Below are 15789 nucleotides of genomic sequence, written 5' to 3'. Positions count from 1 at the left end.
TAAGCAACTGGAATTGTTTTATTCTAGGGGCAGTGGCAAATGCAATAAAAGAGTTCTTTGCTCTGAAAGGGGAAAAACTTTCCTTTTAAGTTTAACAAAAAATAGAATAATTGGCAACTTACATTCAACAGAACAAATCCAACTCAACAAGAGCATGCAGGAGCCTTGTAGGAATCTATTATTATTTGTATCTAATGACCTTGGCTTCGTCAGTCTCAACAACAATTCCATTTTAGCTCTTCTTTGACATTTCAATGACTGTTCCAGTAATATGTCAGTGAACCACTCCATATTCCAGAGGAGGATAACTGAATTAGTACGTCTTCTGAGTCAAAGCAAAATGGTCTGTTCAGCGCCAGTTGGACTTGTTTGTCCTAAGAACAACTGCAGCAATGACTCTTATCACAGCATATAGCCGAACATGGAGCATGAGCAGCGCTGTGGTTGCATATTTCTTGAAGCTGGGCTTCTATCTGGTGTATGGTCCCCCACCCCTCTGCAATATTAGCTCAAAATGGGGTTTTAAAGAAGAATTTGAAGGAAGATGTTGGTGAAAAAGAAGAGGAAAATTAACTATAAGGGACTGTGTGGGGAAAGGCAAAATAATGAATGAAAAATGGAGACAAAGGAACCAAGGCTTGTTCGGAGCAACAAGCTCCTCTCAGACACCCTCCCTCCCTCTAGAGTTGTAATATGATTTCTCTTTGTAGAAGCTATCATTTGACAGTCTCTGTTCTTCATCTTGTTGGCACAGGCTTCTGTGTTGCTCTATAGAGTAACAGCCTTCACTTATTTTCAGTAACATCACTATCATAAGACTTCCCTGCTGTGGAAAAGCAAGGACTATGGCCCTGCCAACAATGGAAATGAATGTGGATGTATACATGGGGCCCAAACCAAAACCTCAGGTCTAAACATCCCTAATTGGGGGACAATAGTGGCACAAAGGGGAGACAGACTCTAAACCAAAACCCTGGATCCAAACATTTCATAATTTTGTGGAGCAGAAGAGTTTGAATCTGGTTCCAAACTTGGTGACTTGATCCCATTTCTGTGTGGACTGTGAATGGGCCCATGATTGCAATAAGTGGTAACAGAGCTCCTCCAGTGCTCAGGGTATCTGGCTTAAGAATAGAATTCATTGTTGCATTCTTGATAACTTCAATATTAAATACAGATTGAGCTAGTAAATTTCAGGGTCTGAGTTTGGAGCAATTATGGGAGGTACATGAATCCAACACTGAATAAGGCCTGAGGCTCCCTCGCAGTTAAGCCAAAAGTTCTACTTCTGCCCACTATACATTTCCATATTCTGTACACACTAGTTCCCTCCACTCCACATATGGCTATAACAATTGAAGATAGGTTCTGATAAGGCCCCAAATGTTATGATTCTTTTAATTTGCTTTGCTTTATTCCTGTTGCATTTTTAACCTGCCCTCTGTTTTGCCCTTTTCTTTATAGTGTCCTTATCCTCTCTCATTCTCCTTCTCCATCACATTCTTTCCCTTTGTAGTAACCGACTGACCAGAGCTGTGAGGGAAATGACTGGAACTAAATCATTGATCTGGTTGATGACGTGAAATTGCTGAGTACCAATGGCCTGATCAAGAGAGATGCTGAACACCAGCAACTCCCATTAAATTCAACGGAAGTAGCAGGTGCTCAGCCCCTCTGGGGATCAGACTCCAATGAATCAATTCTTTCCCATACATCTCATACCCAGCTGACTTCCCCCACAGCCTCCTATTAACAATAGACAGAATGGAAAAAAAATAATTCTTGGCACAAATTATAACAGAGAGCAGGCAGCAATCACAACTGGCAGAGGGAGGCTGAACATGTTAAACAGAGGCAGCAATGGAATGAGAAAGTCAGCAAGAGTTAGATGGGGGTCCTCGCTAAAACATGAAGAGTGTGATGCTAAACTTAGGGTGAAGTCAAAACCTCTGGATCCAGTTTTTAGAAATGTATTTCAGGCTATTTTCAGAAACTAATTACCAATGATGATCTTTATTATTATCACCATAAAAGTGATAAAAACATAAAAGTGAATTAGTATTTACAGTAATAAAAGTGACTTTTATTTAATAAAATATTTATCTTTTTAATTTAATAGAAGTGACTGTAAACATGGTAATGTATGGTGTGGAGGTCCTCAAGGGACCCAGGGCTGTGAGACACATTGTTATCTCCTACCTCAAGCAAGAAAGAGTCTTTCCTGTGGTCAGCTCCCTGACACCATCATCCTTTCAGCCACTCAATCATTCTCTTCTGGATTATAACAACTTTAGCTTCTCCTTGCAGGTAACAAGAGGTGCACCCCAATCCGTAAGTCCCTTTGAATCGTTCCCCTGTGATAGCCAGCCTCTAACACAGGCTACTTGCAGAAAGTCCAGATTCTCTTCACCCAAAGGTGTAGTGAACACCAAATTACCTGTTTTACCTAAAATCAGTGCTCCTGGAAACCACACAGCACTTGAGAGCAGTAATAATAAAAACAAAAGAAGGTTTCTCTAAACAAGAAGGAAAATTTAAGTAGAAACAAGAAAGTGTGGTGGAAACACGAAGTTACAATACAAAACAAAATTATAAACAGTGAACTTGGCTCTACACTTATCAATAGTTCCCTTCCCATGTAATAAAGTAGATTTCCCCCCAAAGTTCAGTTCATTGCAGAGCTGGCTGGTTTCTCAAGAACCAGGATCCAAACGTTCATGAAAGCACCCCATCTGCCAGATGTTTTTCTCAGTGACTGGATTCAGAGTGCCTTTCCCTACACACCATTATATTGAAAACAGCCTTTTGTTCCTATTCATAGGCAGGACAAACCCTGCCTTGCTGTAGTGTTTCTGTTCTATCTTTAAGTGGTTTCAATTGTTTGTTATTGTCTCTGATGGTTTTCCATTCACTGTGGCAAGGGTATACAATAGAAACTTGTTTCAGAGTAGCAGCCATGTTAGTCTGTATCCATAAAAAGAAAATACAGACTAACACGGCTGTTACTCTGAAAAAAGAAAAGGAGTACTTGTGGCACCTTAGAGACTAACAAATTTATTTGAGCATAAGCCTTCGTGAGCTACAGCTCACTTCATCGCATGCATGCAGTGGAAAATACAGTAGGGGGATTTTATATACACAGAGAACATGAAACAATGGGTGTTACCATACACACTGTAACGAGAGTGGTCAGGTAAGGTGGGCTATTACCAGCAGGAGAGGAAAAAAAAAAACCTTTTGTAGTGATAATCAAGGTGGGCCATTTCCAGCAGTTGACAAGAACGCGTGAAGAACAGTAGGGGAGAAAAATAAACATGGGGAAATATTTTTACTTTGTGTAATGACACATCCACTCCCAGTCTCTATTCAAGCCTAATTTAATGGTGTCCAGTTTGCAAATTAATTCCAATTCAGCAATCTCTCGTTGGAGTCTGTTTTTGAAGTTGGAGTCTTGCTTTACCTTTTGGCTGACTAGGGAGGGGTTGAAACTCTCTTTTGCTTGAGGGTCATCATTGAGACACATTACCTCCTGGTGACTAACTTTTATTCCAAGTCCATAAAGCAAATTTTCAATATAAATAGAATATTCCTTAAATATTACCCATACATATGGCCCTACCAAATTTATGGCCATGAAAAACATGTCACGGACCGTGAAATCTCTATAGTATAGGGTAAAAGCACATGAAAGACCAAATTTCACGGGTGAGACCGGTCTTTCTCAAATTGGGGGTCCTAACCCAAAAGGAGCAGTGCAGAAGTAAGGGTGGCAATACCATACCAGGCCATCCTTATATCTGTGCTGCTGCTGGTGGCCGCTCTGCCTTCAGAGCTGGGCTCCTGGCCTGCAGCTTCCGCTCTCAACTGCCCAGCTCTGAAGGCAGCACTGATGCCAGCAGCAGCATAGGAGTAAGGGTAGCAGTACGGCAACCACCACCACCCCACAATAACCTTGCGACCCCAAGCTCCTTTTTTGGATCAGGGCCCCTACAATTACAACGCCATGAAATTTTAGATTTAAATGGCTGAAATCATGAAATTTACAATTTTTATAATCCGTGAAATTGACCAAAACGGACCGTGAATTTGGTAGGTCCTTCCCATACATACATCTCGCAATGATTCCGAGTCCTGACAAGTTACAAGTTTTCTGTAGATATCTTACATGTTATTCTTTATGGAGAAATGCTATAAGATATGTGCTTGGTTCAGTGAGTTTGTCAGGTCTGAGGTGAGAGCTGTTTCCAAAAAAAAACAGTGGATCCTTTGCCACAGGGTCTCTGCGTCACCTACGGTTCCATGTTTATTTTCTCATTTACACTGTGTTAAGTTTACTAGTAAAATCAAATCAGATTGTGAATACCACAGTCCAATTGGTGAACTGTTACACACACAAGTCATCCCATTGATTTAATAAGCGATTTGCAATCTGTCCCATTATGGGTTATTTTTCTAGTATAATTTTTCCCTGAAAATATTCTATCTGGGGGTTTTGTATAGTGCTCATTCCCACAGTTTGTGATCATTCTCCAAGTAGACTACATCTGCATTATGAGGTCTATGGTGGGCTTCAGAGTCTTCCCTGGTCATAAAGGCTCTTCTTGGGCTTAGCGTCAGAGTTCTTTCCTTCTTATGTGTCATATCAGAACACCTATAACAAAGCCTGCAGCCCACATTCTGCCCTCAGTCACACCTGTGCATCCCCGCTCTTCCTACATCAGGCCTCAATTGCACCTGTGGCACCCCTATCGTCTTCAAATTATGCTCTCAGTTATACCTGTGCAATACTACTGCTTTCAAGGTGTTGAACACGTGGAACATAGTAAATAATTCAAAAGTCACATGATGTTGAAATTAAAAGGGATAAAATAGCCATCTTTATCCTTAAATGAACTGTTTAATCCTTACAAACTAGGATCCACACACAGAAGTAGATGTATGGATGTTATATGCACGCACTCTGCGCAGGTGGGAGGTGATTCTAACACAATTCACAGCCCAGGGGAAAGGGAGCAAAGGTAACTTTAAATTGCCTTTGGGCTCCCCACCAATCCTGGGTTTGTCCAGAACGTGGACAGGCCCACAGCATGACTTAAACAGCCCTGGGGGGTAAATTATGTCAGATTCCCTAGTTGCCCTGTGGACCGCAGTGCTGCCCAGAATCTCCTCAGCACTGCATAATGCAGTCTCACCTCTAGCATGTCACACATGCCAAGACTTGTAAAGGGGTCTTTCAAAGACAGCCTTAAAGCTACCATGCCTGCACCCAAGAAGGGACCCTTTACCTGCCATAAAGGAGCAAGAGTGAAAGTGAGGATCTCAACTTCTGCTTTTACAAAAGACAGAGGGTGAAAGCACAGAAGCTATTTTTCCAGTGAATATTTTAATTAGTTACTTCCACTGCTAACCTAACAAAATCCAATATCTAATTATGCTACCACTCGGCTACTGTACATAAGTAAGCTTTATTTTTCTTCCTCTTGTGTCAGAAAAGCATGTGTATGTTTTCCAAATAACTTCTGCCAAAGTTATTTAAAATGCCTTCGTGCAATATATCATCTATGCCTACCTGACTGAAGCTCTAACTTGCTTACAATATCCACTCGAGAGAGGACTTGGCTGCTAATCCAGGCAGAATGTAAGGGATTAGTGAATTGCCAAAACTGGATATATCACTATAAAACAGCAAAAAGTGCATTCCACATTGAATCCAAAAAATCCCATGGAACCTACCCACATAATGCTTTCATAAACCATGCTGACTGGCAGGTTGATGGGCAGAGTCAACTGTTCCTTACTCACCTGCTCTGTAGGGAAGTAATGCACCTAGATCCAAAGAGGCAGCATAGGGCATCAGACATTCTAAATCAATAATCAAGAGGTCTACATTTTGAATAGTTTCATACGTGAAATGCTCATATTAATGCTCCTAAATACATTTAGGATATTCACAGTAAGGCTGGAAGAACTACAAAAGCTTTGGGTTATCAATGGACCAGACAACGTAAATAACCAGATCCTCACCCTCTTCACTTTCTACATGCACCGCCGCCCTCTCCCCAATTTTCTTCTCTTCTTTACCATCCCTTCTGTGTCTTATATAAGCAGATTTCTGCTAGTTTTCCCGCTTGTGTTATGCCAACAATTCATCCCACAACTCATATCTACTTCATGGATGGTGTGGAGAGTACACTAATCACATTCAAAGGTGATATAAACCTGAGAGGGTTCACAAATGGAGGTTATGATTAAAATACAGTATGGTGAAATTTAATAAAGACAAATTATAGTGATTTGTGCACTAAATAATCAAATGTACAAAAATAAAACCGGGAAATAATGACTTGGCGGTAGAGTAGTGCCACAAAGACGACTCTAGGAGTTATAGTAGATGGTACATTGGATGAGTCAACAACGCACAGCTCTTGCAAAAACAAGGGTCAAAGGCTATATTTGATACTATTAATGAGCATGTAAGGATAGCAGTCAAGTTACCAGTGTGCTAGTGACTATGCAAATGAGATGATATACTATTACTATGGGAGGGACTATGTTAGTTCCACTGATAGCCTCTGAATGTGTCTAGCGTGAGCTAGATGTTTTCAGATGCCACTGCTAGCCCAGGCTGAGCTGAGCATTCACATAGATAGTAACAGTGCTGGGCCTGAGACACCCCTATCAAACATGACCTCTGAGTGCTTATTAAACATTACAAGAGGTACCAGTATCATCATCCTACTGCTCTTGCTGAAACTCACATCACTCCCTACAAAACACTGCAGGTTTGATCATGTCACCCCAATCATTCAGTCTATCTATTGGCTTCCTGAACACTCCACCATATTAAATTCAAGCTTCTTGTTATCTGTGCCACCCTCTTTAACCAACCCCTATGTCCCAACTTCCTCTGCTTCACCAATAATCCCTGCTTAATACACCCTTTTGTTGGCTTCCTTCTTTCACACAGACCCTTATGCATCCTGTATTCATTTGGGGAGTGTATTTGTACTGGGCTTCTTATAGCGGCTGTTTCACTCTTTTTGGTTGCAGACCCAGGACTACAGCACTGCATCACTTCACTTTGGCAGGGCTTTCCTGGCAACTATGAGGGCCAATTTTTAAAAGATGAAATAAAAGCTTAAATTCTGCTGAAACTGATGGGCTAGAAAAGCCACCTGCTAAGTCTGCATGCTGCCTGTGGGTCACAAGTAGTGCACCAATCCCTATAGTATGTCTCTATGATAAGTAGGAGAGTGCTAGTATTGCAAGAGAAGCTTTCAATAGTCTGCAGATACCAAGATCAGAGACTATATACATTATTAAAAAATCTAAAAATACCAACCTTGGCTCCCTGCAAACAGTAAGGGGCAATTTTTCAAAGCCGGTACACATGAAGTACACACACAAATCCCAAAAAGAAAAAAGAGTGCTGGTATACCACAGCCTATGATTTGCTGAGTTCTGGAAATCATAAGGCTATCATAACTCCAGGAAGGTCATAGGACAAATTTTGTGCTAACGAACACATTTAACCCCAGTGCAGCTCCACTGGGGTCATGGAACTCTAGAGATGTCAGTAGGATTATGCAAGGTGTAAAAAAAGTATAGCATTTAGCTTAATATCCAAAATATTCCAACACATATTGCCTGTATTAGAATACGTCCCAGTTGTCTAGGAAGAGGTAAAAATATTATAATTATATACTTATCACATGACCCATTAATATCAAATGAAATTCACCCTGGAAAGAAAGTACACTAGACAAACACTAACACAGCCACTGTGTCTTGTAATTTAAATAAACTAGCACCTTTGGTAATATATAAATTACCGATATGAACATGTGTTAAAAATACACACACACAAACACACGACAATAATTTTTTTCCAAGTGTAAAATTTGGAATCATAAGTTACTGAGGCTTTCAAGAAGACAAATGGCCTGGAAAATGAAAAATAAATGAGTTCTGTAACTAATTGGAGTCAGAGACTGGAGGTCAGTCTCAATGCTACAGTTGACCCTGGTGACCAGTAAAAAAAGTCCGCCTCAGCTCATGCTGCAAGACTCTGACATTAAAAGTTGTTTACAGTACGGGAATGCTGAAAGTGTACATTAGAAAACTTCCTATAACAAATTTAAAACACATGCCAATAGGCAAGTAATAAACTTGTAAAGGACCATGTTGACAGTTTCAAAGCCTTTTGGTGGGACCCTACTACTTAAGTTTAGAAACATTATAATAAACATCTCAGCTTTTAAATCTTGCTGCTTGTCCTAAGATGACTGAAAACGTGTCAGCTTTCTCTCCCCCGCTTTTTTTGGCCTTGTAACAGTAAAGGTTTTTTGCACCTCGAAGTAGATCATGTCATACTTAAAGAAAGTTATGCAGAGGTAAAATTAATATAAGCCAACTCAGAATCAGGCCTGTTATTTTTAACTCACATGAAAACATGACATTAATTTATTCCACTGGCTTGGGTCTGTAATTTCGGATGTATTCATCATGTTGTACAAAGTACTTCGCTGTCTTCAAATGTGTTAAAATTGTTTATAAAACACATCTGTTGCCTTGTATCATGTAATCATTAAATATAAGCTCTGTTTATAAACCACTACACATAGAACAGGTTATAACATTTCTCAAAGCTGTGATGAGCATGAAACTTTGTAATTAAAAAAAGAGAAGAAGTCAGGCTTTTCATGCACGCATAACATTTTTTAAAAGTCCACTTATTGCCACGGTAGAGTGAACCACCTCCCAAAGGACACGTTCTGCCTAATTCACCCAAGGCCCAATGCTGCACCATCACCAAGCTGCGCAAAGCCCAAATAGACAAGCCTTGTGCAGGTTATGTAAAAGGGTTCTTCAGGGGAAACAAATCCTCCTACACAATCTGGCAACTTGACACACAGACTAAAGTAGTAGCTGATGCTTCTGCACATGGGTGAATCCACATAGTTTGATTGATTCGCTGCTCCCCTAATTGCACATCCAAAGATCCCTCCCCCCCACTTCCCAGTGCCAGAAAAGCATGACATTTACATTTTTCCTTGACCAGGGAATGGGAGGTAGCATTTGGCTTCCAATTTCTGTATTAAGAGCTATTTAGAAGCATTGTTTACAAATTCTCATTATTCCCAACACTGGTGCATAATAATGACTTGGATACATTCACTGGCCTTGCCTCCAAATGATTCCCTTAGTGCTGTGTATTATGTTTTAAAGTCAACCATATTGTGAAAATAGTCATCCAGAAATTGTCTCTTCAAGTGATGAAAGTCAGTTTTTCCCATGACTAATACTATCCGTGTCTGTTTAATCTATTTGAATTATACTGATGCATCCTTCCCCCCGTCCCATTATAGAACTTGCTGCTATCAGTGTGATAAATTAAGCACTTCTGTCCCTGCTTGCCTTCAACTTGTGAATGTCAGATGTATGAACCTATTCTCTTTGACTATTTGGCTACAAGCTAATGCAAGCAACTGCCTTTGCTGAGAATCTCAGTGGTTTACTCATCCCAAACAATATCACAGAAGTCATGAAAGGTTTTCAGCATAAAACAAAACTATTAATCGGCCACTCCCTTGGCTAAGTGACTGGTCAACCTCTCGGTGACCTCTGGCAAAAGTATCAAATGAAAAAGACTCCTAGCATGACAAAAACACCGCACACACCATGTGGAAAGGAAGGAAACCAATTCTTCTAGACAAGCATTTGGGGTGAATGTACAAAGGCAGATTGGCTGGGTTTCCTATGCAGCTGCATGCAGGGACCAGGAGGCACAAAAGAGCACTCAGCATAACTTTGGACACTATCCTGATGTGAAACTTTGTGGTTTGTTTAAAAACCCTCTGTAGATCATTGAAGTGCCAGTGTAAAAAAGAAGCCAGCTCTGTTGCTTCAGAGCACAGTTTCTTAAACCTTCCCGGAGCTACCAGAACCCACACAGAGTTCTTCCCTCTCTAATTCTAATAGTAAGATGGAGAAGAAAATGTGTGTGGTAAATACTAGAGAAAACTGAAAGACTTAATACCAGGCAAATGGGCAGGATGACACCAGATGAAATTCAATGATATTGAAAGGAATAATCTGAATTATTTGTACACATGAATGGGCACCGAATTACTTGCAACTACACAGGAACATCCATGTGCCATAGCAGTCAAAAGAACAAACAAACGTGAGGATGTGTAAAAGACTGGGATAGGCAGGGACTGAGCTGCCATGCTGGGCTGTGCCTGCCTGTAGCGGGATGGACACCCGCTCGGGCCCAGAGGGGTTTAGAACAGCCCTGAGAGAGGGCTGTTGTAGGAGGGAAGCAGCGAGGCTGATTGGGGAAGCAGCCTCAGCTGGGGGGCCACGCCCCAATCAGGGCCCAGCTGGCTCTATAAAGGCTGTGAGCCAGAAGCCCAGGGAGCCTAGAGAGAGAGAAGGGCTTGGCTGCAGGGTCTTAACAGAAGACCTAGTTTGGAGCAGGGTTGGGGAAAGGCCAAGGGACCCTGGGAGCTCCGGCCTAGGAAAGATCCAGGCTGCAGGCCTGGTACGGGGGTTGCAGGGGCAGCCATGGGTAGGCAGAGGCAGCAGGTCCAAACCCAACCTTGCTGGTGATGAGTGGCTCATACTGCAGTCTGCCCCAGGGCGTGGGAGCTAGCTGGTGACTGGCAGGAGCCTATGACTGAGGCAAGGTAGGGATAGTGGATGGGGAGCCCCCCTGGGAAGGGGAGACCCAGAACTGTGGGGTACTGCTAAGGGGCAGCACCCAGTGAAACAGGCACTGGGGTCCTGGGAGGGACATGGGAGCCAGCAGCAAGGCGAGACATTGGCCTGAAGAGGGTGCTCCGGAGGTTGGTGAGCTAATTCCCTGAGATGACCAGCAGGAGGCGCCGCCGGTGAGTCCTTGCCCAGTTACACTGCCATACCCAGAACAGCAGCTGCAAGGAGAAGTCCCTTCCTGCATCCCCTGCTAGGAGCACAGAGAGGAATGTACTATGTAGTCCTTGCAGTCCCCATGCACAATCTCCCCGCTTTACCAGCGGATGAGGCAGAGGAAAGGAGGTGGAGCCAAGCTGCTACTATACTGAGTAGGAGACCTGCAACCACTGCATCCAGCCTCTCTCCTTGGCTTCTAGCCTGTCCAGCCCTAGCACAGAACTCAATCACCTCACTGCTACTAATTGGAAACAGGGTTCCACACTCCTCTCAGACCTTCCAACAAGCCACCGACAAGATTGCTCTTCACTCCCCTTTCCATCACACAAAGTAGAGGAGACTGCTAACAGTCAGAAGACACCTACCCAAATTGAAAACTGAAGGGGACCCACTCTCCAACTGAGCAACTAGCCCACCTCCAGTAGGTACCAACTCTTCACCTAACCAACCATCCTACAACCGGAAAAGATGCCACTGTACCATGCACCTACCACTACCTCAGCCAGCAGAGGCTGCCAGATGTCTGTTACTACTTCTACTGTGAGGATAAGCTGCCACGTACCCATCAAGAAGGGAGATGCCATGAGATGCTGGGGAAGGGACAAGTTGAGGAGTTGATGAATTTCATCCAAGAGATGTCACATGTATAAACACAAGAAGTGAAAAATATTCAAGGGAGCCCCTCACTAAAACTTTGGCATCACATTATTGATTCAAGTTTTTCTGTTCTCATTCTTGGCACTTTCCTTTGAAACAGCTGGTCATGGCCAGTGGCAGAGCCATGATACTGAATAGCTGGACCACTGGTCTCATCCAGTATGGCAATTCCTATAATCCGTAGAAAAATACAAAATGTTCTTTTCGGTAAATGTTGGAGGAATATTTTCCATGCATAAGCATGGCAGCCAGCCAATTATTCTTTAGCACTTGGGACTCAAAAGCCAAATTGCTTATAAAATATTCAATAAATGGTTCTGCTTTCACTGAGTCCCAAGAGAACAAGATCTAACAAGATAGAAAAATGTTTGTTTTTTTTTCATTTTATTCTGGCTTACTTCAGCGTCTCTTAGAGGAGCTCAGCATTTCCGCAGGGAAGTCACAGCCTCAATGTTTGAGAAACACTGATTTAGAATGGTTCTCTCTGTTAACCCAGATAAACTGTATAATGTGTGGATTAGTAGATCCCTCAGATAATTGTGTAAGCAGGGGAATAGTCCCGCTATTGTGGGGAACTTTCCTGGCTTCTGCACTACCCCGGTGAAGTGGGCTAGCGAAAGGATCCGAGTCCTCGCTCCCACTTCCTTTACTCAGTGGCCTCCCTGCCCTTGAGAACTCCTTCTACTCTGTCTGGCAGAGTCCTCGTAACCCCAACAAGGCTGGGCCCAGGATTCCTGGGGGGCTTGACCCCCATCCCTGCTGTGGTCACCTAGGACAGGGGCTAGGGTGTCCGCACTCCGGGGTACTCTCTCTGCACTGGGCACTTCTCTGACCATTACATCCAAGTTAAAGCAAATGCAAGTTATTTAATCAACAATTAATTTTAAAAAGAATAAGGAAAAATGGGAAAGGTTAAAGGAAACATATCAACCCGCTCTGTGGCAGGGAACATCACAAACAGTGTCTCTGGAATATCTGGGCAGTTCACAGTTTGTTCCTTCTTCTCAGGCCCTGGTTTTGCTGCAGGGATGCTGTGGGTTGGACACTTGCTCTGGTGGTAGCCACATGCTCTCAGGCTCTAAGTGGTAGGACCCTTCTTCCCAGTGTCATCCCTGCCCTGTCGGGGTTATGATCCAAGCCTGGCCTGCAGAGCCCCTTGGTTGAGGTGTCTCCCTATGCTGGGCCTGCTGCCCAGGGTCCCCCTCGCTCTCCCCAGCTGCTCACCGCACCCACCTCCGGACTGCTCCAGCCCCAGCTCCACCGCTCTGTCTCAGCGCTGCTGCTGCTGCTCTGCTTCCAGCTCCCTGGGCTGCTTCTTTGGCCCCCCTGGCTCTGGTTGCTGCAGCTCTGCTCCCAGGACAGGTCTGCTCTGCAGGCTGCTTCTATGACTCTGCTCCCAGCACTGACCTGCTTCATGGGCTGCTTTTCTGGCCCCTCTAGCTTTGGGGCTGCAGCTCTGCTCCCAGGACACGGTCTGCTCTCTCTGGGCTGCTTTTCTGGTCCCTCTGGATCTGGCACCGCTCTGCTCCCCAGCTCAGCTTGGGCCCCTGCTTTCTCCTTAGCTCGGCCCCACTCTGTCTGATCCAGGCAAATCCAGCTCACACGGAGGAGGACGGGACCTCCTGACTCTGATTAGCCTGCCCACTCTGTCATTCAGGCTGACCTGGAGCATTGGCCTCTCCCTATTGTTCCTGGGGACTATCAGTCTCAGGGTCCTGGTTTCCCATAGACACTTCCCCTTTTAGTACTGGGAGCTAGCCACCCAAAACACCCCCACTGAATGTTAGTAAAGGGGCAACAGTCCCCTTACAATTGTAATAAACGGGGATGTGATGGGGTGTCTGCCCCACACAAGGGGTAAGATGGCTAGATGGGCCAATTAGCTGCCCAGGCTGCACCTGGAGGAGCCAGGAGGCAGTGATTAATTGGACGAGGCTTAGCTGGATGGGAACAGGAGGGGCCTGCATAAAGTTCAGGAGCTGAGAGCAGCTGTGGGGTGGTGCTGCTGCAGGGAAGTAGTCTGCAGCCATTCCCTGGGAGAAGGGAGGTGTGTCTGAGTGACTGTACAGGGTAGTCCACAGTTATTCCCTAGGAAGCGCAGAGAGTGGGGGAAGCTAGAGGGGTAGGAAAGGCTAATGGAAAAAATCAAAGGATGGGATAGGACAGACCTTGGCTGCTGATGAGGGCCCATGAGCTCCATCAGGGAATCCAGAGTAGAGGGTGGGCTGGGTGCACCTACTAGCCACTGAGGGAGTAGCAGTGAATCAGAGGACTGCTGGGGAGAAGAGACTTTGACTCATCCCCAGAAGGGGAAACCATGTAGTGACCTGGCATGTGGACACACAAAAACAAGTACCACACTAAAGGAAACTTCCCACAACCAACAGCATAAACCGCTCCCCTGTCCTTCAGTATTACTTCAATCCATCCAGAAAATTCTCAGCAATGCTATATAACCAAGAAAGTGCTTGGTCAAAAAGCATCCAGCACCATGCTTCATAGGTCAGCAAATTCATGTTCTGGAGAGGACTACCACTAGCATGGATGTTGATGCAACAAGAACACAGCACTCAGTCAGGAGTTTAGAGTTCTAGTCTTGGCTCTTTTACAGATTTCCCGAGTGATCTGAGCTCCTTGTGTAACTTCTGTCACCTCACTTTCCTCCTCTGTGAAATGAAGGCGAGATGGAAACTGTGACGTTTAGTTGTTTTTAACATTTGTGAAGCACTTTGAAATCCCTCACTGGAAGGCACAATAAAAAAGTATTTCGTTCCTAATGCTTAGTTTTAAGCATGTGCTTAAGTCCATGCCTACTCATTTAAGCCTGAACTTAGCATTAAACATATCTGAAGTCACTGGGGGAGATTTCAGAAGCACAAAGGATAATTATGTGCCCAACTCCCACTGAAAATCAAGGCGTGTTGGATGTTTAACTGCACTTTCTGCCTTTGAAAATCTCTCCCAGTGGGACTTATGTATCTTTAACTTAACATTAAACATATGCTGGATTGCTTTGCTGATTTGGGATGATAGATAGATATGCAGAGTTGCTGTAGATCTGTTGGTCCCAGAGAGACAAGGTGGGTGTGGCTTCTTTTATTGGACCAACTTCTGTTGTTGAGAGAGACAAGCTTTCAAACTTACACAGAGGTCTTCTTCAGGTGACCTGTGTAAACTTGGAAGCTTGTCTCTCTCACCAACAGGAGTTGGTCCAATACAAGAGATTCTCATCCATGCTGTCTATCAGATAGAGTGATAGATACTGGTATACTTGCTGGAATGTCTATGGTGCTCATCAATGATCACTAGAGCTGGTTGAAAATGGTGATAATTCTTCGTGGGTTTATTTTGGTTGAAATTAGAAATGTCAAAATATCGACCAGCTCTACTTCTCAGCATAGTATCTGAGTACTTATGTATAACCCATTAAATCTGAATGCTTTCCTGTATCTTAATAAAAGTACTCACTGTCAGATCACAGTAACCTAATAGTATTAACGCTATTCTATCTTTGTATAGCGCCTTTCATCCCAACACACATTACAAATTACTACAGTGAGGAATCACTTCTTCAGTAGCAAAATGTACCATCAACCCACAACAAAAGTAAAATTAAAAGTTTGTATAAAATGATTACTTTAAACCCTTACCTCATTTTACCCACATCTGACATTCATTTCCACAGAAACAGAAAAATTGAACACAAGTGATATCAAGAAAAATATAGTAAGGGTTATAAAATGTTTGAAAACATTTTTCCTATGGTACCTTTATTTTTGCTGATGCAATCACCATGACCACAGAAACGAAGACTGGAAAGGTCAAAGGGAACCAGCGGCTAAGAAGTCTCCTTAAAGAAACATTTTAAATGTTTTTTTTCTATTCCTTTAATTGAAAATAGCTTTAAACCACACATTTTGTAAAAGTATGAACATACTTTTAGCCGTGGGTCAATACCCATTCCTAGTCATGGTTAAAGATGGTTGGCTCTCAGCCCTGTCTCTCACAATACACTTGAAGCGCACAGGTATCATTATGACTGCAAATCCTCTTGTGTGTCACTGCTTAAGTATTTCAACAGTGTAGAAGTATTAATTCAACAATAGAAAAATAACCCCATTTACTTGCAGAATAAAGACAAACCATATACAGAGACAAGAATGTTAAGACTGAACAGTGTTTTTTCCTTATGCCAGA

Source organism: Lepidochelys kempii, chromosome 5, assembly GCF_965140285.1.
Source record: "Lepidochelys kempii isolate rLepKem1 chromosome 5, rLepKem1.hap1, whole genome shotgun sequence".
Lineage (NCBI taxonomy): Eukaryota > Metazoa > Chordata > Testudines > Cheloniidae > Lepidochelys > Lepidochelys kempii.
Note: the sequence above shows the minus strand (reverse complement) of the source record.